The following is a 25034-nucleotide window of genomic DNA, read 5'->3' on the forward strand; positions in this document are numbered from 1 at the left end:
TAAGATTTAACAAGCTATCAAGATTATATAACAACGTCATATTACAGATTTATTAACAACTCCCTATTACAGATTATATAACAATGCTATCACAGATTATATATAAAGTCAATCGCACTATTAAAAAATTTTTAAAAACTATTCAACGATTAAATTAATAACACGCCTATTACAGATTATATAACAATGTCTATTACTATTATGAAACAACGCCTATACGATTATATAACAACTGTCCTATTACAATGATTAACAACGCTATTACATATTAGATGCTGATTAACAAAAAATGACTAAAGCTTATCATGAATTAGTGGATCAAGCACGTTGACAATATTGATGAATAAACTGAAACGCTACTTAAGTTTCAATCTTACAGGATTTTCTATGCATAGTGATTTACAGAAACAGACATATTAAGTCAATATGTATTCAGTTTTTGAATTCTTAATTTCATGATATAAAGTACAAATTGGACCAATGCAACATAAAATTGTTGATTTTTGTCAAAACATACTAATTTCATACGAAGATTTTAAAAACTTTGAAGTAAATAATGTGATCTATTTATTCTATTTACCTTATGAAAACAAGTTTAGGAACATTGCATCAGAATGTATGTATGCAAAAACTGTTCGATGGGGATCGTTTAAATAATTATCGCACACACACTGAAGGTGATACTGTATCTATTGACTTTTGTTAACCAAAATGCTGGTTTCATGAAAATAGCAGATGTTGTATGACTTACATGGAGGAAACAATTGGATACTCACATCTATATGATCTTTTTTACAATACAGGTTTTTCCCAAATCGCTTTTCATGAAAAGTGTGTTGATTACTAACATGGAAATTTCAAAGGAATATGAGAAAGGTTTCGGTTATATTGAAACAGAGTTTTGGCTAGGTAAGCTTGAAAATTTTTAAGAATAAAAGAAGACATGAATATGTGTACAAACGGGTATTCAACATATATGTTTGTATAGATTTTTGGTAAATACATACAATTTTAGAAATTTTAAAACCTGGAAAAAAAATGACATAAGATCATTAAATTCTAAGTGTTACCTTGACCTGAAAACAAGGGGTCTTGTAGAACATTCATCCATGCATATGATTGATGTGGACCAGAAAAAACTGTGTGACTTTGACCTTTAAAGTAGTGGAATGCACGGGACACATCGTTTTGATATATATATAGTTTTATGCTGACTTGTTTCAATATACTCCAAATCATAACACAATTAAAAACTAGACAAGAATTATCTTTGACCTGTAAGTATGTACCTTTAGGTTAAGAAAATTTGTCTTATTATGACATTTTTTTCTTAATAAATCTGAAGTCAAATAAGCATGACAAAGTTCAAGAGCGGACAAGGCACGCACGCACTGACACACTCATTGGTGAACCGGGTAGCACTATCTGACCCCTCCGTGTATTAAAACGCTACATATTAGCCACTATCTCAATCATTTGAATCGTCAGACAAAAATTCCTAAAATAAATAAGTATAAGTAAATATAAAAATAAGTAGTCAACCCGAAATGTTAGTCGGGAAAATACGTAATCTCTGTATGCTTTTTACGGCAATTTTCGAACTTTACAGAAAACCATGTGCCGGTTGAGCTATATAAAAATTTACGTCCGGAGAATGCCGAAAAGCCTAACAAGAACACGTGATCTAACGGAAATTGCTGCGTGTCATTATGCAACCATTACCTGCATATACGATACCTATTTTTAAACACTGTTTTATAAATATATATTGTATACATTTTTCGTTTATTTTAATTTCTAATCATTTTGCTGTCTTGCAAATTCTCCTCAATTATACAGGATCATTTCAAACGTCAGCTTTCAATCGTTTTAAGGTAGTAGACCCGTATTTCTGTGTGATCGCATACTCTCGTTAGGCTATTCGGCATTCTCCGGACGGTAACAGAATTCAACGCGTACATGGCTTTCCGTAAAAACGGATAATGATGAAATCACATGCATTTACGGAGAATACAAATTTGTCGATTGTCATTACGGATCCAATACCTTATAGACGTTCTTGTAGAATTCCTCTTGTTTTAGCTAGTTCCAATCATAAAATTTGAAAAATCTAGACAGACCGGACAAAAGTACCAAATTTTGCACAGAGGCAATTTGAAAAATCTAGACAGACCGGACAAAAGTACCAAATTTTGCACAGAGGCAGTTTAGACCAATACAAGACTTTTGGCTGTAAAGCCAAGGTCACATCTCTTTGGAGTTCTATTTTTAGAACATTCAAAATGACCGCCATTTACAGAAAAAAAAACACACCTTTTTAGTAAAAGTAAGTTTTTATCTTATTCTTGATACATATTTATGAATAAACTGATTTATACCTATTCCTAGGGTAAAGAGATGCATTTGCATGAAGTGATGTCAGTTTTCACTTCAGTCTGTCTGTACATACGTCCGTCCGTACGTCAAAAATGCCTTCTTTTTTAAACAATATACTTGTGCGTATAGATGAACGTAATGTGCAGCTTGACTTTAACTCTGTATTGTTGTTGAGGAAATGAATATGTCGACCAACTTTTTGGGGAAGTCATTTTATTTTTTGTTCCGGCCGTCTGTCCGTCCGTCTGTTGCAAAAGTAATATGTCTCAGACCAGCTGTTTTGGCTAGATCTAATGGATTTTTTTTATTGATTTTTGACATTTTTTGTTTATTTGATAAATTGTTAATTGCCTATTGCTACTTGTAATATTCATGTGAAGCAATGATATTAAGTGACTGTTCCTGAAATACTCTGTTATAAATGTAAAATATTTTGTATAAAACGATTTGTTTTAACTGATTAAAGGGCCATAGTGACTGTTTATAATGTGGATGCCGCATTTGTTGTTATGAACATAAAGTACATCAATTACCTGTTAAATCTTATTTTCGATAATTTATCAATAACACATTTTCAAAGGTTTAAATATGTGATTGCATAGTAGAAAGTACGGTGCCCCTAAAGTGACATGTTACGCACTTTTTTTTCCACTTAGGTAATGTGTGACTTTTTATATGTTGTTATATGTTGAGAAAGAATGCTATGATTATAAATGAATTATACATACATAAATCATTAAGTATATCTGAAATAAATTATACATACATAAATCATTAAGTATATCTGAAATAAATTAACTAATTGTACGAACAACTTTCTCCCTTGTTAGCAATTATGCGTTTCTTATAACAGTCATATCCACTATATCCGCTATTCCAACAGCAAAAGAAACGGTAAAAACAATCTTCCCCTTATCTTCCATGTTTATTTAGTATGCTTTACGCTGGCTTACAGCTGCCACGGCAGAGGCAATGTAATGCTGATGAAAGCAAATAGTGTATGTTGTTTTAATTCTATTAAGACATGTCATTCGTCTAAGACGGGAAAGTTCGAAGGATTTTAAAGGCAATACATGTATGCAGCAGTTGAGGCTTGGAAAACTACCTGTTTCATAAGCTATTCAATTTTGTGGCATAGTGTAAGGAGTATGTCATAAAGATGCTTTTACTTCTGTTGTAGTAATATATTTCGTATTTATTGTTCCAATTTTCTGTATTTTAGTTTCTAGCTCACCTGAGCCAAAGGCTCAGGGTGAGCTATTGTGATCGCTCACCGTCCGGCATCCGTCCGTCCGTCGTCCGTCCGTCCACACTTTCCTTTAAACAACATCTCCTCCTAAACCACCAGTTCAATTTTGATGAAACTTCACAGGAATGATCTTTGGATGGTCGCCTTTCAAAATTATTCAAAGAATTGAATTCCACACAGAACTCTGGTTGCCATGGCAGTGGAAAGGAAACAATTAAAAAAATTTCTTGTCCAAAGCCGCAAGGCATAGAGCTTTGATATTTGGCATGTGACATCATCTAATGGTTCTCTGAAGATTTTTCAAATTATGCCCCTGGGGTGAAAAGAGGCTACGCCCCGGGGATCCCAAAATTTTACATAGAGTTATATAGGAAAAACAATTAAAAATCTTTTTGTCTGAAGGAGCCCGCCTGCTTCGCTCAGTAGGTAAGAGCGTTGGTCTACGGATCGCGGGGTCGCGAGTTCGATCCTCGGGCGGGGCGCATGTTCTCCGTGACTATTTGATAAACGACATTGTGTCTGAAATCATTAGTCCTCCACCTCTGATAATTCATGTGGGGAAGTTGGCAGTTACTTGCGGAGAACAGGTTTGTACTGGTACAGAATCCAGGAACACTGGTTAGGTTAACTGCCCGCCGTTACATGACTGAAATACTGTTGAAAAACGGCGCTTAACCCAAAACAAACAAACAAACAAACTTTTTGTCTGAAACCACAAGATCTATGTTTTTGATATTTGGCATGTAGCATTGCCTTGTAGTTCTCTACAAAGATTGTTCAAATTATTAGCCTGGGGGGAAAAGAGGCCCTGCCCCGGGGGCCCAAGTTTTACATAGACTTATATAGGAAAAACTTTAAAAATCTTCTTGTCTAAAACTGCAAGGCTTAGGCTTTTGATATTTGGTATGTTGCATTGCCTAGTGGTTCTCTAACAAGATTGTTCAAATTATGCCCCTGAGGTGAAAAGAGGCCCCACCCAGGGGGTCCAAGTTTTACATAGACTTATATAGGACCAATTTTTAAAAATCTTCTTGTCTGAAACCACAAGAACTAGGCCTTTGATATTTGGTATGTAGCATTGCCTTGTGGTCCTCTATCAAGATTGTTCTAATTATAACCCTAGGGTGAAAAGAGGCCCTGCCCCGGGGGTCCCAAGTTTTACATAGACTTATATAGGAAAAAAAATAAAAATCTTCTTGTCTGAAACTGCAAGGCTTAGGCTTTTGATATTTGGTACGTTGCATTGTCTAGTGGTCCTCTACCAAGATTACTCAAAGTATCCCCCTGAGTTGAAAAAAGGCCCCACCCAGGTGGTCCCAAGTTTTACATAAAGTTATATAGGAAAAAACTTTAAATATCTTCATGCCTGAAACTGCAAGGCATAGGCTTTTGATATTTTGTTTGTTGCATAGCCTTGTGATCGTCTACAAAAAATGTTCAAATTGTGCCGAAAAGAGGCCCTGCCCTTGGGGTCCAAAGTTTTACATGGACTTATATAGGAAACTTTTAAAAAATTCTTCTTATCTGAAAGTTCAAGGCCTAGGCCTATGATATTTGGTATGTAGCATTGCCTAGTGGATCTCTAACAAGATTGTTCAAAGTATGTCCTTGGGGTGAAAAGAGGCCCCGCCCCAGGGGTCACTTGTTATATGAGTTATATAGGAAGAAATACATCAAAAATTATCAGATCATATTTCCTAGACTGTTTAATTATAATTACCTGATGACCACAAATACTTAGGGGTCACTTGATTGTGACCTTGACCTACTGACATACTTTCTTGTTTTTAGCTCATCTGAGCACAAAGTGCTCAGGGTGAGCTATTGTGATCGCTAACCGTCCGGCGTCCGTCCGTCCGCGCGGCTACGTCCGTCCGTCGTCCGTCCATACTTTCATTTAAACAACATCTCCTCCTAAACCACCAGGCCAGTTTTAATGAAACCTCACAGGAATGTTTCTTGGATGATCCTCTTTAAAAATTGTTCAAAGAATTGAATTCCACCTAGAAATCTGATTGTCAAGGCAATCGAAAGGAAAAACTTTAAAAATCTTCTTGTCCATAACCGCAAGGCCTAGAGTTTCTATATTTGGCATGTGACATCATCTAATAGTCCTCTATAAAGATTGTTCAAATTTTGCCCCTGTGGTTAAAAGAGGCCCCGCCCCGTGGGTCACAAATTGTACGTAGACTTATATAGGAAATACTTTAAAAATCTTCTTGGCTGAAACCACAAGACCTAGGCATTTGATGTTTGGTATGTGTATTGCCCTGTGGTCCTCTACCAAGATTGTTCAAATTATTACCCTGGGATGAAAAGAGGCCTTGCCCCGGGGGTCCCAAGTTTTACATAGACTTATATAGAAAAAAAAGTATTCTTGTCTGAAACTGCAAGGCCTAGGCTTTTGATATTTGGTGTGTTGCATTGCCTAGTGATCCTGTACCAAAATTGTTCAAATTATGCCTCTGAGATGAAAAGAGGCCCGACCCAACGGGTCCCAAATTTTACATAGATTTATATTTGAAAGAACTTTAAAAAATCTTCTTCTGAAAGTTCAAGGCCTAGGCCTTTAATATTTAGTATGTAACATTGCTTAGTGGTTTACTAACAAGGTTGTTCAAATTATGCCCCTTGGGTGAGAAGAGGCCCTGCCTCGGGGTCACTTGTTATATAAGTTATATAGAAAAAAATACTTCAAAAATTATCTGACTATATTTCCTAGACTGTTTAATTATAATTACCTGATGACCCCAAGTAATTAGGGGTCACTTGACTTTGACCTTGACCTACTTTTTTGTTTTTTAAGAGACAGCCTTGAAATTTGGATGACATACAGTTTTGCACACCGATCTTAAAACTGACTTTCAGTGACCATGAATGTGACCTACTGGCCTATTTTCTTAATATTTTAGCATCAGTTTGACATTTGAAACATGTAGCTCATATTACTCAGGAGAGCGATCCAGAGTCATCATGACCCTCTTGTTTGGTTTATGTGATTCTCTATATTTGATTTAGTTATTGGCCAGACATTTGTCTATTATATGTCATGCAATTGTTATTAAGTAGTAAAATTAAATTACTATCACTGAAGCAATAAGTGCTGCATTTATTGTTCAGCTTCATATTTATGTATACTCTGATTAAGACACTAAAATTTGAAATGAAGGATATGTACTTTTGTCCTTAACTGTAAATATTTAGCCGACACAATAGAAGATGTAGGTTTAGCACGATAATTAATTGTAAAATGGGGGAAATTACATTTTTCCATTTCTAAAATAGACCTGAAGTTACAAAGAGCATCAGAATCCAATGCCAGTGGAATGTAATATACTACAAAATTCACAGAAAACTTATACATCGTACTCACTTTTCAACTTCAACGTCGCTAAAACCCTTTCATATATATATACAAACAGTATTTATAATGCTCACGCAGTTCTTATATTACAAAATTACTACAAGTTTATATATAACTGGTTGAACAGAGTTGTCATAAATAGCATAAATAGGAGCTTTTAGTGATAAATATTTAAGAGCAATTTATATCTTCTTTTGGCTTTTAACCATCACATACAGACGAGAATTGGTACATGAAATAAGAGGCGTTTTAAAATAAAAATATATAAGAAGGATCTCATTATATTGATAAAATGCATCTCCAAACATCAATCTTGTTTATATGAATAACTAAAGCTTTTTAGTTTATACTAACACATTTTAGCTTGATTGTGATGAAAGCTTAAAGCTTATCTGAACCACTCTCGAGTCCACTTCCTGGAAAATCCAGTACTGTTGCCATATGAGAAGGCTTCTTGGGGCTTGAACCCTCGACCACCGGGTTGAGTGGCCGACACATTAACCGCTAGACAATCGCTCCTCTTACCTATAGATACTTGACGAGTGTCCCAACAAAAGTGTTCCAGTACCAGACAGCTCTGGCATGATATGTGACCAGGATAAACATGAATAGTATCAAACCAGAAGATTTTGGTTTGATAATTTGACCAGGATATATGTCCTTAGTGGTCAAAGCTTTCAGTTGCAACTGAAGTAAAAAAAAAAATAAGAGGTAACCAGTTGTTCATGCAAAAGATGAAGTGAGCGTGCACATAACTGTGATCATGTAACATCTCTAAATAATAAATCATAACAAGAAACCGGTAAATAAAGACATAAGTATTAGATATAACATTTTATCTTTTCATTACAACAAAGAAATATTGATATGAATATACTGGTACTTACTTATATCAAAATAAAACTATTTGGATGCAATTTTGTTTATCTTGAGTTTTTTCACATACATATATGTAATATGCGTTCTATTATTAAAATTACAAAGCTTGAATGTACATGTATATGATTTTGAATATAAAAAAGAACCATAAATGAAAACGATCCATGTCTCCCAATACAGCTTTATTTCAATTGAACGATGAATGGATTTGCCATCTGCATGTCTTCTCTGGGCAAACACATGTGTTATGAGGGGACATGGAATGCAACATTTGTATCATTTGATCTGTACAACCGTGAGTGTGAACCGGCACGACTGAAAATAGCGTTCCACATGTGGTCTCATGATGACTAAGCATTTGTGGAAAGTTATTTTATAATACTTCTAGGGGATAAAACTATACAGAGCGGACATGATTCTGCAACAGACAGACGGACGGACGACCGGAACAAAAATAACTCCCACAGAATTTTAGTCAGACATATTTATCGTTTCTAGGTCAATAAAATAACGAAGATCAAGCAGCACATTATAGGGCTTATGATGTATGCACCCAAAAGTGTATATTTTTTAAAAAGTAACATATTTTTGACATACGTACGGACGGATGTACAGACAGACCGATGTGTAACATGACCTTACTTTATGCAAATGCATCACTTGACCCTAGGAGTAAGCATGAATCAGTATAAACCTAAACATGCCTCAAGAATGAAATAAAAACTAAATTTTATTAAAATAGCTATTTGTTTTAATGGCGGCCATTTTGAATGTTCTAAAAATAGAATTCCAAATAGCTGTGATCTTGGCCCTTACAGCTGAAAGTCTTATATTGTCCCAAGCTACCATTGTACAAAATTTGGTACTTTTGTCCAGCCAGTCTAGATCTTTCGAAATTGGCATTCTACTATTTTGTTGTTTTCTGATCAAAATGCTAGCATCACATTTTTAAGTGAGCAGCATATATATGATTTCAAATTATACTGTATTTAATTTTAACATATTAATATTTTGCTAGCAAGCCCGTCCGCTTAGCTCAATAGGGAGAGGGCAGGTCTACGGATCGCGGGGTCGTGAGTAAGATCTCCGGGCGGGGCGTATGTTCTCTGTGACGTTTGGATAGAAGACATTGTGTCTGCAATCATTCGTCCTCCACCTCTGATTTATGAGGAGAGGTTGACAGTAACTTGCGGAGAACAGGTTTGTTCTGGTACAGAATGAAGGAACACTGGTTAGGTTAACTGCCCGCCGTTACATAACTGAACTACTGATGAAAAACGGCGTTAAACCCAAAGCAAACAAACAAATTTTGCTAGCCTACAGAGAGCAAAGTACTTTTGTTCAATACATTATCCTGACTTTGACACTGATGGTAGGCTACATAGAAACTTGATCAATTGATATCAATAATTAGAAGATATACCATGCAATAATATGTTTTGAATTTTCTTTATGATGACTGGTTTTACAGATAATTAGCATAAAAGTGTCTCTGATGATCTATAAATGATAAAAGATTCTATTACTGGTCATTAAACAATGCTTGTAACAGAGAAATACAACAGTTATGTACAGAACTTATTTTACAATATGAGGGTATTTTCTTCATCATGTAGGTCTTAAAAGTGTCCAGGAAATGGCATCTCAAGGTAAAACTGAATTAAGACTGGATCTAACGGCAGCTAATGGTACTACTGCTTATGAAACATTCCAGAACTTCTACCTTGACGAGGGTTCAGACTATACTCTCCACATCGATCCTGGGACGGGTACAGCAGGTCATTAATTTCGCTTCTTTCGATTTAACATTGTCTTGATGACAGATGTCATGCTCTTTAACATTCTTAAAAATGGATGATTAAAATAGAAAAATGAAATTTATCTGGTATGTTCACAGCAAAAATATCAAATGTTTTTTTTCTTTGGAACGGACCTACACTTGAATGCGGAGGAATGCAAAGTGCTTAGGGTATCCGATCCACAAATAAGAAAGTTCTCTATAACAGAGCTATTAAGATATATCAAATATTGATACCTGGTAAGCTCATATAATTTTGGTATCATTTGAAAGTGTACTGTCTACTGAAAAAGAAAATATAAATTACATTACAGAAATATGTTAGGCCTTATAGAATTTTTATTTTTTTACTCTATAGTCGTCAATGAAACGTCAACAGAAATCCAGTTATTACAGTGTAAGATTTATCATTTCGCAGTAAAAAAACATGTCTATAGTGATTCGTGTATATTATTTGTAGTCATCATATTTACTATTTCTTGTTTAGCAGACACAACTGTTTCAAATGGTACCAAAAAAAAAAAAAAAACAACATGGGGTCACCAGGCATCGAAATTTACATTTGTGTGGGTTGGATACCTTAATAACTGCACGAACGTAAATTGTATCCACCTTGAGACGTATCAGGAATATATAAAATGTATTACAATAATTCTTTAACTTATTTCATGAACACTGTAACGTCAAAATGTCGCGAGAAAGGTTACTCGTGCAAATATTGTAAGCTGCTTTTAAAACCATTGACAAGACACGCAACTTAGAGACAATTTGCTTGTTATAGATCTAAGATCACATTGTTTTGTTGGGGGTTTTTTTTGGTGTTTTTTTCAGTTTTACATTTTCATTCGTGGTTTTCGCAACTCGTGAAAATTTATTGTTTTCAGCCGATGAAAAATATTTCGAAATTGCACTAAAACAAACAAAACATTCGTTTTACATTATGCTGCAGCAAGTACAAACCATCCAACTTGATATTTTTTTCATATTATGTTATCTATCAACATATCATTTTATAGTGTGTAAATCTTAAAAACTTTTTCTTTTTAAATAAAATAATCAGCGAAATATTAAGCAAATTCGAGACATCGTACATACTCTTCTAATCTGGATGACATATCATCCTACGACAAAGCTTTTTAGAGTTGCGAAATGATACATTATTCATGTTCATCTTAAAATGTTTAGATTATGACAAAAAAAAAGTATCTAAATTAATCCATGATAAGAAATGTTTATCAAGTATAAGGTAAAGGTCACATGCTTTTGAAAATTAAACAACGAATTTTAACTTACTCTTCTTTTTTGTGACTTGATTATGTTTTTTTTTATTTGTTCGCAATTTAAGGTGTCCGATCCATAAATAAGCAAGTTCTATATAACAGTGCTATACAAATATATCAAATATTGATGCCTGGTAACCTCATATAATTTTGGTATCATTTGAAAGTATATCATCTACTGAAAAAGAAAATATAAATTACATGATAAAATATGTTATAGAATTTTTATTTTTTTACTTTATAGTCTTCAATGATACTTCAACAGAAATCCAGTTGTTACAGTGTAAGATTTACATTTTGCGGCCATAAAACAGGACTGTAATTATTCTTGCATATTATCTATGGTCATCTTATTTATTAATTGTTGTTAAGAAGACACAACTTTTTCAAATGATACCAAAAAAGCATGGGGTCACCAGGCATCGAAATTTACCTATTTGTGGATCGGATACCTTAAGCACTCATACACTTATACTGATATACATGCAGGTGTTATTCAGAAACAAACATATCAGTATTTCATTTTTACAGATTTTATTGATATACATTTTCTGCTTTAGTTTTATTTGTAGCGACTCTGATATAATTCGCATCATAAGCTTCTCAAAATATCTAAATCTTTGCATCGTTTATTTACACATTTCAGATGTGTTTAACTGTGATTCATATTTATCACTAGGTGATAGAAAAATGTTGTCGTATATTAATGGTCACCATTTTACAACTTACGACGCTGACCGTGATGCAGCTTCTGTAAATTGCGCTGTCGAGCGCCATGGTGGATGGTGGTACAACAACTGCAGCCCAGTCAATCTGAATGGAGAATATGTAACACCAGGAACAGAGCGACCAGGCGAGGCACGGGGCGGAATGGTCTACTACTCATTTCAAGGATGAAAATCGCTTAAAGCTGTTAAAATGATGTTCTGACGAGTTTTAAATCCAGGTGGCTGAAATTTCATTAAGGAAGCAGTTCATTTCAAAATCTTACAGGAAGTTAACACGTGATTATTCATGACGTATATTTAACGCAAATAAAAGCACACCTTCTAGGTATGTTTAAGTTCTGAACAGAATGTTTTGGTATTTATTCCCTTGATTTAACGTGCATGAAACCTCTTTATAACATATGTTCATAATCATTTTTCTGTCATTCATTATTTAAACCATGTACAAACATTGTAATGGAATGGAATTACGTATATAAAATATCGACGTTCAATATTTTACCTGTACATGTTGCTTTCCAGATTTGTTTTTATTTTCATTTTCATGTAGATTTTTTTTATATCATGCTTAAAATTCAGTGATAATAATACCTGTTACATTCTTCTTAAGATTTTCTGCAAAATAATATCTTGCATTAGCAGTAACGTGATCACATTTCATATTAATGGGAAAAATACTGAAAAATTAATGTTACTTTTGTAGGTATTGTTTAATGACTACAAAATAACTGCAAGCATTAGATTCTAGACGACTTCTGATTTAGCTAATAAATACAGACAGTGTATTTAAATCATATATTAAAATTATACTCAACGTAATTGAAAACTACATGTTTCCTTAAACTTATTATTTTCTACAACGGTATCCCGATTTATGACACTGTCATATTTTAGTTGTAGCTCTATGACTTCATGTGTTAGCTTTTTAAAAAGCTGTACTCTTACATGTTTAGAGTGTTCTTGTTTACAAGATGATGTTTAAATGAAAAGAAGCCCGCCAGCTTAGCTCAGTAGTGAGAGCACAGGTCTGCGGATCGGAGGGTCGTTAGTTCGAGCCCTGGACGAGGCGTATGTTCTCCGTGACGATTTGATAAAAGACATTGTGTCTTATATCATTCGTCCTCCACCTCTGATTCATGTGGGGAAGTTGGCAGTTACTTGCGGAGAACAGGTTTGCACTGGTACAGAATCCAGGAAGACTAGTTAGGTTAACTGCCCGCCGTTACATAACTGAAATACTGTTGAAAAATGGCGTTAAACCCAAAACGAAAGAAACAAAGAAAAGAAAATCAGATAACATCTCTGATTTTATCTCCATGTTTTCTTTCATTGTAATAGATATTTCATTGCAGCAGGAACCTTAGAGACACTCTTTCAAGCATAATTTATAAATTCATTGTCTTTAAATAAGTAAAACATTATCTAAGATGAATGTCTCATATATGTTTTGAATAAATATACTATTTCCTTTAAACAATTAGCACATTTTACCGCGTAAAAATTGGATATATAATGAAAGAAGATTTTCTACCTAAATTCGCTTTTAAAAATTATGTTTTTCATGTATGAAAAGTCAATATTTTACTAAAACTTCATATATACATTATAAATATAAGCCTTTACCATTTAAAAATATAAATGTGTGTGTCTTAGCAAGAAAAACAGGTTTATTTCAGAGAATGAATATATATAACGGTATAATTATTGAAATACGGCAGCCATTTTGAAATTCAAGATGGCCGCCATACTTAAGGCATAAAAAAAGTTACCAATGGAATTCTTAATGAGTGACATATAAGCTTCATAAAATCATAAGTATTCAAAATATAGGGAAAAAAGGAATATGATTATAATTCGCCAACAGAAAACCTTTAACTTTGCCGGATAAGGCACGTCTTACATAAGGCAGGTTTACAGAGAAATATAAGACAGAGATAGGTTTTGGTGGGTGTTAAAGTATATTTTGCATATTGATACTAAATGTTGCACTTTAACACTGATATCTGTGATAATATTACTTTAAAATTCCAGGGAGTTAGTGTTATACTGGCAAAAAAGCAATCTAATGAAATAAGAATGTCAGTAGAAAATTTTCGCATTTCTCAAGAAAAACTACTTTTCGAAAAGGGCAAGTATAATTGCTCTTTATGTTTGTCCGAATTTCATACTAAAGGCTTATCTTTGTACTTGAAATATAGCCATTATTATGATACGCCAATAATATTATTTTTATGAATTAAGAGAAGATGGTTCTAAATAATTATAAGACAAATTATATATAACAAACTCCTAATAGACCTTTTCGGCGTACATGTACACGACTACGTAAATGTTTACAAATTTCGATTGATTTCGAGGGGCCTCCCCAGAATACTTGGATATAACATATTTTCAATGGTAACGATTAACGTGCATACACAGTACAACATCAAACCAAGAAGAGACGGAGGCATTCGAGCACAAAACAAAGTTCTCAAATCCCTGTATACCTAACTATTGTTTTCTCACTTTGATCTCTTAGTTCAAATCACTCAAGTTTTGTACAGTTTCGTTTCTCTTCTACTTACGAATTTAGAAAACTTGGGCCAAACCCAACAAAAGCAACTTGATAGCTATGAACATAGATATTAACGCCGAAAAGGTCTAATTGTAAGTTTCCGGCAAAAACTGTTCAAGTTTACACATATCTATGGGCGTGAAAGTCGAGGCATTTAGACTGACTTGAATATTTTTACGGGAAAATATAAAAGATTTAGACTTGAATTGTTGCATCCAAACTTTTTTCTACATTTGTTATGCAGTTTGTGTTGTACAATTTTCTTTTTCGTATAAATGGAAACAGACTTTAGTTTGTATGTGTTGATGTGGTGTCAGTATGATATACGAGTATGGGTAAATATATTGCATTTTGTTTACGATTTGAACGTACATATTTAAGCTTGCAATTTGCATTTTGTATGTTTGGTTTGCATATACAACGTACGTAAGAATATGTATTATGCTTCAAGATGAAGATATGGATGCATTATCAGTTTCACATATGTATTGTACTTTCGAATTTATATATATTTTATGACAAAATGTATGTATGTTCTACTCTATTGTGTAAATGACGTCTTAAAATAAGCAATTGCAAAGGTGAGACCCATTCTATATGTAGTTTCCATATGTAAACAGTTAAGTTAATAATTAACGACCTATAGTTTTTTTTAACCATTATAACTTGCTGTTCCACTCAATGCCATAGATTGATTGGTAGATTTTCCACTTGATTCAGACACTTGGTTCTTCTTTGTAATGAGAAAAGAATGTTTTATAGTGTTTTGAGTCATTTCAGCATTTTAGAATAAAAACAAACTTATTACGTACTCATTTAAAACTCCGTTCAATTTCAGTGGACATTGAAACGTCAATAGTTTTCACATTGACGTTGGAATTACATATCGGGTCTGTGACGTCATTTGTGACGTCATCAAAACTTTTTTCTACATTTGTTATGAAGTTCCTGTTGTATAACTATCTTTTTCGTATAAATGGAAACAGACTTTAGTTTGTATGTGTTGATGTGGTGTCAGTATGATATATGAGTATGTGTAAATATATTGCATACTGTTTACGATTTATGCTTGCAATTTGCATTTTGTATGTTTGGTTTGCATATACAACGTACACAAGAATAAGTATTATGCTTCAAGATGAAGATATGGATGCATTATCAGTTTCACATATGTATTGAGTTTTCGAATTTATATATATTTTATGACAAAATGTATGGATGTTCTACACTATTATGTAAATGACGTCTTCATATAAGCAATTGCAAAAGTGAGACCCAGTCTATATGTAGTTCCTATATGTAAACAGTTAAGTTAATAATTAACGACTTATAACTTTTAACCATTATTATTTGCTGTTCCACTCAATGCTATAGATTGATTGGTAGATTTTCCATTGGATCAAGACACTTTGTTCTTCTTTGTAGATATGATATAATGAGAAAAGTTTGCTAAATAGTGTTTTGGGTCATTTTAGCATTTTAGCATAAAAATAAACTTATTACATACTCATTTAAAACTCCGATAAATTTAAATGAACCCTGAAACGTTAATATTTTTCCACACTGACGTTCAAATTTCATATCGGGTCTGTGACGTCATTTGTGAAGTCATCAAAACTTTTCTCTACATTTGTTATGAAGTTCGTGTTGTACAGTTATCTTATAGTATAAATGGAAACAGACTTTAGTTTGTATGTGTTGATGTGGTGTCAGTATGATATAGGAGTATGAGTAAATATATCGCATTTTGTTTACGATTTGAACGTGCATATTTATGCTTGCAATTTGCATTTTGTATGTTTGTTTTGCATATACAGCGTACACAAGAATATGTATTATGCTTCAAGATGAATATATGGATGCATTATCAGTTTCACATATGTATTGTGTTTTCAAATTTATATATATATTAGGACAAAATGTATGTATGTTCTACACTATTGTGTAAATGACGTCTTAATATAAGCAATTGCAAAAGTAAGACCAAGTCTATATTATGTAGTTTCCATATGTAAACAGTTGAGTGAATAATTAACGACCTATAGTTTTTTAACCATTATAACTTGCTGTTCCACTCAATGCCATAGATTGATTGGTAGATTTTCCACTGGATTCAGACACTTGGTTCTTCTTTGTAGACAGATATGATATAATGAGAAAAGAATGTTTAATAGTGTTTTGAGTCATTTTAGCGTTTTAGAATAAAAATAAACTTATAGCATACTAATTTAAAACTCCGTTAAGTTTCAATGGACCCTGAAACGTCAATATTTTTCCACACTGACGTTCAAATTTCATATCGGGTCTTTGACGTCATTTTTGACGTCAGTTTCATGTATGTCGTCTCGTTTTACGACGATATTTTCAAATAGAAAAAGTGGAAACTCCACAGGTCGCTCAACACAACAAAAACGAAAATGTTGCAGACTCGTTCAACTTCGCTCAGGCTTAATAATAGATTTAAAGCATCTATTTAATGATTTTAAGTGTAGTTGCGTATGTAATGAAAAGATTATTAGATTTGCAACGAGAAATATACACTCGTTCTTTCGCGGAATAATATTGCGCGACTTTAGGAGCTGCAGAACTCGTGCATATTTTTCGATATAAATCTAATAACCTTTAACTATAGATTCAGAATTTTATAAATGAAAACATGAAGCAGGAAACAAATATACTTAATTTGCTGACGGTGTCGTTTTCCAAGATAGACTACAAAATGAGACTTTTACACTGATCCATTTACTAATTAGATTCTATTAACAAATGTATATCGCGATCTAAAACATACCGTATAAAATCTATCCGGAAGTAGCCAAATCTTTTATATGTTATTGAAATTAAAACTTTAAGAATATGGAGCTGATGTTACCATATTTGAAAATTTAAAGTAGATATTGACAATTTAGTGTATTCACTAAATGAAGTCATTTATAGTAATATTCAAGTAATTAAGCTGAAAATTATTGACTGATATTTAGATGTTTGATAAAAATGAAAAATATGTAAGTGTATGATTGTGTTTTATATTTTCTATTATGCGTTATTATTTAGCTGGCACTGAAATTGGACATTCCTATTGGTTATCATAAAGCTGTGTTGATAAGTCGTTTAGCTGTCAATCTTTGGGTTTTGAGTCCGAGTCCTACGTCTGACACTTACACATTTTGTACATATACCCATGATCTATCTACGTAACTTATTATCAAGGGGATGGGTGGGTGGGAGTTATATCGCGTTCAGAACAATGTTTTGTAGGTGCAGTTATTGGTAGAAAGTGTATTGGTAGAATTTGTAGAATTTATTGAGGACTTCAGCATTCTCATATGCATGTAAATATTTTGACAAAATGTCGATCAACATCTCAGACATAAAGATAAATTCCTTATCGCCAGCATAGAAGTATTTTCAGGAAAAAAACTATAAAAGTAAAATAGTGTAACTTTGAGACAAATAACAAGGAATTTCGCAGCAAAAACAGTGGTACGAGACTGAATTCGAATCAATGGTAACCTGGGTAGGAGTCATATCATCAGTTGTACTTATTGGTAATTTTAGTTTGAAAGCTATTTCCAGATAAAGTTATTGTATGAAGTTTGAAAGCTATTTCCAGATAAAGTTATTGTATGAAGTTTGAAAACTATTTCTAGATAAAGTTATTGTATGAAGTTTGAAAGCTATTTCTAGATAAAGTTATTGTATGAAGTTTGAAAGCTATTTCTAGATATAGTTATTGTTTGAAGTTTGAGAGCTATTTCCAGACATTTTTTGTATGAAGTTTGAAAGCTATTTCTAGATATAGTTATTGTATGAAGTTTGAAAGCTATTTCCAGATATAGTTATTGTATGAAGTTTGAAAGCTATTTCTAGATAAAGTTATTGTATGAAGTTTGAAAGCTATTTCCAGATATTTTTTGTACGAAGTAACAAAAATAATCGAGATAAATTAGTGCCAGGTAACTATTTACGCTCAATACTAATTTAGAATTATTTATGTTGTCTGTATGTAAAAATAAAGTCTTAAAAACACAATTAATCGTTGTTTATTAATTTTGTATATCATTGTAATTATGAAATAAGGCACTATCTTCGACTCACTCCAATAAAATTTTACAAAAGCTTTCTAATTACAGCACAGTCGTCTATTTGAAATTCCTCCACATCATATTAGCTTACACACAAATTTGTAACAAAAGCTCTGCCAAAATGTTCTAATTTGAAAAGGGAAATAACTTTGTAATTTAAGTTGGAGTTATGGAAACTGGCTCAAAGATATTATTTCATGAAGCATTCAAGACAGCATTCAGTACAATAGATTCCGAGACAGCTGCTCGAATGTAAAACTTTCTGTAAAATTTCTCAGTTAAAAAGGGACACAATTTTGCAGGAATAAATGCAGGAGATATGAATCCTGCCATGCGAGGGCAGCAAGTAATGCCGAGGATGCGTTTAGTGTTTGAAAACAATTGATAATTTAGTTTTGTGATGAACATGTTATATACAAAACATTTTCACAGTGATAAAAGGGGCATAATTTTGACAAAATACAAGCCAAAGTAATTAAACCTGTTTTGTGAGAGTATCTGATAATGTCAAAGACTTATGATTAGTTTTAAAGCATCCAGTCAAGTAGTTGCTGATCAACCATCTTACAAGCAAATGGAATGGGAATACTTTTAACAAAGTAAAAGCCAGCCTAATTTTAACTGTATTTCAGCATAGACATACGTGGATGTTACGTTTTGATCCTTGACCGAGGTCCCTTATACTTACCATAGATGTATCCGCTTTTCCGTGTAGGAGTCAATATATTGACTTCCAAGCTCAGGAGGGGTCACCCGATGTGTATATGAATGTTGCTGGTTCCGACTAAGCTGATTCAAGCCGAGAACTAGCCAGAATCGTAATACACCATTAAGATGGAGTAGTAATTTAAATTCCTTGTTACATAAAATGCCTAACATATTTTTGAAATATTACCGAAATTTGACATTGGACAATAACCAGCAATGTTCGTACCAGGCCTTACCTTATTCCTTAAAATATGTGCCTGTTACCCATCACAGTATGAAGTATCAAGAACTGACACATATAAGAACATTTCAACATAAAAAAACCGGGTAACGTATCAGAGATCGTTCCGACAAATCTGTTGGCGGGAACACTTATAGAGATTTCATGCTGTTTAGATAAAATCTTTATCTAATATTCTACAAAATTCTAAAGTTAACAAGAGCTCGTAAAACACGAAACGCCCCCTTGATGTATTCAGTAACTGTACAGGGAACAGAAATCATTTAGTCACTGTGCACTAGACGTTTGACGTACTGACCTCAAATCAATAAGTATGGGTCATATACCAGTCATAAGTGACCTCCGTATCAAATGTGATCTTAGACTAAAGCATTTTCTGGATATTTGGCAAAACTGTTCTGCTTTTTCGGGTCACTTTAACCTTGACCTTTGACCTACTGATCTCAAAATAAAAAGGGTCATATGCTGGTCATGATCAACCTCCCTATTAAGTTTTGTGATCCTAGGCCCAAGCGTTCTCAGGTTATCTTCAGGAAATGGTTTAACTGTTTGGAGTTACTGTAACCTTGACCTTTGACATACTAATTTCAAATAGGAGTCATCTACTGGTCATGGTCAACCTTCCTATTAAGTTTCGTGATCCTAGGCCCAAGCGTTCTCAAGTTATTGCCCATAAGCCGTTTTATTATTCCGGGTCACTGAGACCTTGACCTTTGACCTACTGATCTCAAAATCAATAGGGGTCATCTGCTGGTCATGGCTAACCTCCTTATCAACTATCATGGTCCTAGACTTAAGCATTCTTAAGTTTCATCCGGAAACCGATTAGTCTACGGACCGACCGACAGACATCAGCAAAACAATATACCCTCATTATCAACCTCCCTATTACGTTTAGTGATCCTTGGCCCAAGCGTTCTCAAGTTATTCTACGGAAATGGTTCAACTGTTCCGGGTCACTGTGACCCTGACTTTTGATCTACTGATCTCAAATCAATTGGGGTCATCTGCTGGTCATGATCCACCACCCTATTAAGTTTCGTGAAACTAGGCCCAAGCGTTCTAAAGTTATCGTAGGGAAACGGTTTAACTATTCCGGATCACTATGACCTTTACCATTGACCTACTGATTTTAAAATCAATAGAGGTTATCTGCAGATCATGGTCAACTTCTCTATTAAGTTTCGTGATCCTAGACCCAAGCGTTGTTATGTTATCTTTTGGAAACCGTTTAACTGTTCCGGATCACTGTGACCTTTACCTTTGATCTGATGCAAGGTCTATAGGGCTCATCTGCTGGTCATGACCAACCTCCCCATTAAGTTTCATGATCCTAGGCCCAAGCGTTTTTGAGTTATCATCCGGAAACCCAATGGTCTATGGACCGACCGGCAGCCAAACCGAAAAACCGACACCATCAAAACAAAATACCACTCCTTCTTTGGAGGAGGGCATAATGAAAAACAAGGAAACAATAAAAAGTGCGCAAACGCACCTTTTATTCAAAAGATAACACAGACGGCCAACAATATGCTGTTTATACAATTCCGAACATATTGTTTTTTGTTGAGCCCGCTTGCGGAAGCGAAGCCATAGTTGTCCAAATGGCTGTTCGGTATGTGCGTGCGTCAGTGCGTGCGTCCCTGCGTCCGTCAGGATTTATTTGTCCTGACAATAACAGCAATCTTGTTTATATTTGGCATGAATGTTAAACTCAGTGAGACGGAGTGTCATGCGTCAACACCAGGTTCCTATCTCTAAGGTTAAGATCACAGTTGGAGGTCAAAGGTCATGCCAGATCATTTCCGACCCATAACTTTTACATGCATTGAGGAATCTTGTTTAAATCTTGCACGAATATTTAACTCAATAAGACGGACCGTCCTGTGCAAACCCCAGTTTCCTATCTCAAAGGTCAAGTTCACAGTTAAGGGTCAAACGGCGGGCCCGACATGTTGCCCTTGGGAATCTAGTTTAATATTTCCTATCGAAAGAAGTTGTTTTGTAAAACAACTGATGCCATGTTTCATAATGTAACTTAAAGCATCTTTTTCTTGTTTATGAGGCTACATTAAAAGCTAACTTGAAAACATGTAGCATCTTTTTCACGATGGAACGGTCGTCGGATATGAAAAGTTATGTCAAACCATTGATCAACTGATTCATTTAAACCATTGATTCAGCATTTAGTAGAAATGTCAGCTTGATATCTCATTCTTACAATAAGTTCAAATGTTTGAGAAAATGATGACTAAAATTATCATTATACGGTGTCTATAATAGCAAATCTCTTGCCACTTTTGCGTTATGTCACAATACACAAACTGCGGAGTGCGCACTTGTTTAAGATAAATTGTTTTCATTTGAAATAGAGGATATAATCTTTCTGTAGTCAAGGATGACATAAAGTGAAGTTAATGGAAAGAATAATATGTTCATATAATAAATCACTCCATATTATTCGAAATGACTTTCATCAAATATAAATAGTCGGGAAGCACGAAAACGACAAGAGACTTACTAGCTAGGTACTATTACACATTTAGATAATCAAAATGCAGATTTCATCCAGCATCGTACCAAAGCATATATGAAAAACAGCAGAAAAGCATCATAGAGACAACAGTTTTGTATCATAGATATAAACTAGATGTGTGTCCGTAGGACATAGGTGTCCCCCACTCCTACGACTCGAGGTTAAACATTTTTAAGATGTTTGCAACACAAACTTTTAAGAACTTTATGTGCATTTTTTGCTTAGTGAAGTACCATAACTCTTGCCTAGCTAAGTAAAATCCCAAAGAGAACACCCGGTGCAAAATTTCATATCCTCAATCGTTTTATGTTCAAAAGCTTGTATCCCATTTATGCATATTTTTACAATCAAGGGCCATAACTCTGGTCTTGCTTATTAAAATCCAAAACTAAATCCCAGTGTGCATAGCTTCATATGGTGAATAATATTCTTATGATTTTTCATGACCCTATGTTATATACATTTTGAGATATGTGCGACACAACTTTTATGCCTTTTCATGCATATGTTTTACTAAGTCAAGAGCCATGACTCTGGTCTGACTGAGTATCTCTAACAAAACTCCAGTTGCACAAGTTCACACGATATAAAATAGTCCTGTAATATTTCGTAATACTGGATCAAATACTTTTTAGATACATGCGACACAAACTTATGCCATTTTATGTGTATTTTTGACTCAGTCAAGGGCCATAACTCTGGTCTGATTGTACGAGATTCTGGTTCTTTAACATACCCGTTGCAGAGCACTGGAACAGTCTTTCCTGGGATGAACTATAGATGTTTTTACACAAGTTATTGGTTGCTATGCAAATCCGGGGATGTTTTGATTTTAACGCGCATGCGCTCTTTACGTGTGGCAAAAGAACTCTCAACGATAAGAAAACCTACATAAAATTATCATTATATTACAAATTGTTTTGCCATTATAAAGATAATTTCAGTCAAGTAATATATACAGTATACTTTGATTAAAGACATGACTGTATGTTAATTAATCATATCTTACCTGAAAAGCCTGCTTTATTCTTATTTTTGTCAGGAAAAACAAGCATTTCCTGTCTTCCACACATCATACAAATATAAAACTTGTTCCTTACATTTAAAAAAATCATATTTTTCATTATATCTATTTTTCCCACAACTTCAAATAGTTGTTATATATATGTTTCTCCGCCTTAAATGACATCTGCATACTTTGGGGTCGCGGCTCCATGTCACTGAAGTTGCCGTTTCAAGTGATATACCGGAAATCATTGCGTAACTATTATGCAATTGACATGATAAAATATAGGTCACCTGGGTAATCAAGATCGTAAGTTAATTTCGAGAGTGTCTCCTAATTAGAGCGGACCATAAAAGTTACTGAAGCAAATAAGATGGCTTTGATGTGATATACATTAATGCCTTCGGCCACCAATGCCATTAAAAGAACGCACTCAGATTAATATATCACGTGGCGGAGCTGTTTTGTGAATCAAAAAATAAACATTTCACATGAATATCTAGTATTTCAAAATCTATAAGAATATACTTTGGAACTTTAATGGACATTTCCTTTTAAAACGATGAATGTGTAGTTACAAAAAATCTAAATTCGTAAGATATTAATCAAATCAATGACTATAACTACACACTGAAGGAAAATACCTGATATAAATCTCTATTTTTTTATTTCTTATGTTTACATGCTGGATCATTTTCTTATAGAAAATGTATCGCGCAAGTAGTCATTATCCGTGATTTATTAGAATAGTTATGATAAACTTGAATTCCGCAAAGAATAGAACAGATAAAGAATGTAAGTATAGAACACTCCTCCCCGCTACCCGCCCCCTCTGTATTAAATCTGACCACTGCATTCACCATTCGAACCACTTTCAAATTCGAAGAAACAAATAAAATAAAAATAACAATTTTAAGATGATTTTTTTTTAATACTGAGTGAATTGATCCCCGTTTGAGTATAATTGGATACAAAACTAAAGGCTGAACTTTATTAATTAAACATTTCATTTTCAACTTCCACTGTTAATTATATTTCAAGTATCATGCAAGCTAATTGCGACACGTGGTAAATTACTAGTGGGAGATCACGTTAGGAAATAAAACAAAATCTTTGTTATTACTTTATAAATTCATCGAAAATATCATTTTTTTCATTTTTCTTAACCTAAATTTGTCGAGATCAAAATTGCCGAATGAATAGTCCATGAATCCAAAATCATTAATGATAATGCAAATTAGTTAAAGCTTTGGGTTTGTAACGATCTACATATATTTTCCTTTGTCTTTCGGTGGATATTTACTATAAAACAAACTTATTATTGATCGAATAGATCAAAATACAATATATCTCAAACGTAATTTATATTGTGCAGTCATGTCTTTTTGCCCTACATAGAGTGCGCATGTGTGAAAATTGTTTCCCGTTGCTAAGCAAATAGCTCTGTGTAAAAAGGTCTATTGGCTTTTAAGATGGATGTAAGATACTCAAGAGGGCCTCAGAACTTTTTCATGACTGAACCGGATAAAGACCCCTGACCTATAAACTGACAGTCCAGCGTGTTACCACTACACCATCAGGCCACCATTAATAACAGCGCCTGACCTTAAATTAATCATTCCAGTATTTTGTTTTATTTTCAAAATTGACCCATATCATAAAGGATCAATGCGTCAAAATACATAAGCAAAAGGGCATGCATGGACAGCAAACAGACTAAAACTAACGAACATATTACAAATAACTACATAAAACTAGGCTCTAGCTTCCCCACTCATTTAGAATGAAACAAAACCTCAAATCATTTCAATGACTTGCAAGTATTTCGGCAATTCACGAAGGCTGTCTAAAATTAAACTGAGTCTTGTATTGTCATTCAATGGGCGGAACAACTTATTATTTTTTAATTGTCTCCCTTTATGCTGCACTTACTCTCACTGATTTCTATCAATATGCAAAGTATCAAGTCAGTTCATATTTGGTACAACTGATATCGTATGTCCGATACAAAGCGAGACTGAGCTTGCAAATAGCAATAAAGGCTGATAAATTGCCAAAGATTACATGATTCATACATTAATTGGACCAAATGGGAACTGACTGAAATTAGTTTAAGAGAGAATGCGAATTTTTCACTTAAACTTTTTGTAATAGCTGTATTAATGTGTTGTTGTTTTTTCCACATAATAGATAATTGGGAAACGAACCATTACCTCTTACTTTACTA

Source organism: Mercenaria mercenaria, chromosome 19 (genome assembly GCF_021730395.1).
Source record: "Mercenaria mercenaria strain notata chromosome 19, MADL_Memer_1, whole genome shotgun sequence".
Lineage (NCBI taxonomy): Eukaryota > Metazoa > Mollusca > Bivalvia > Venerida > Veneridae > Mercenaria > Mercenaria mercenaria.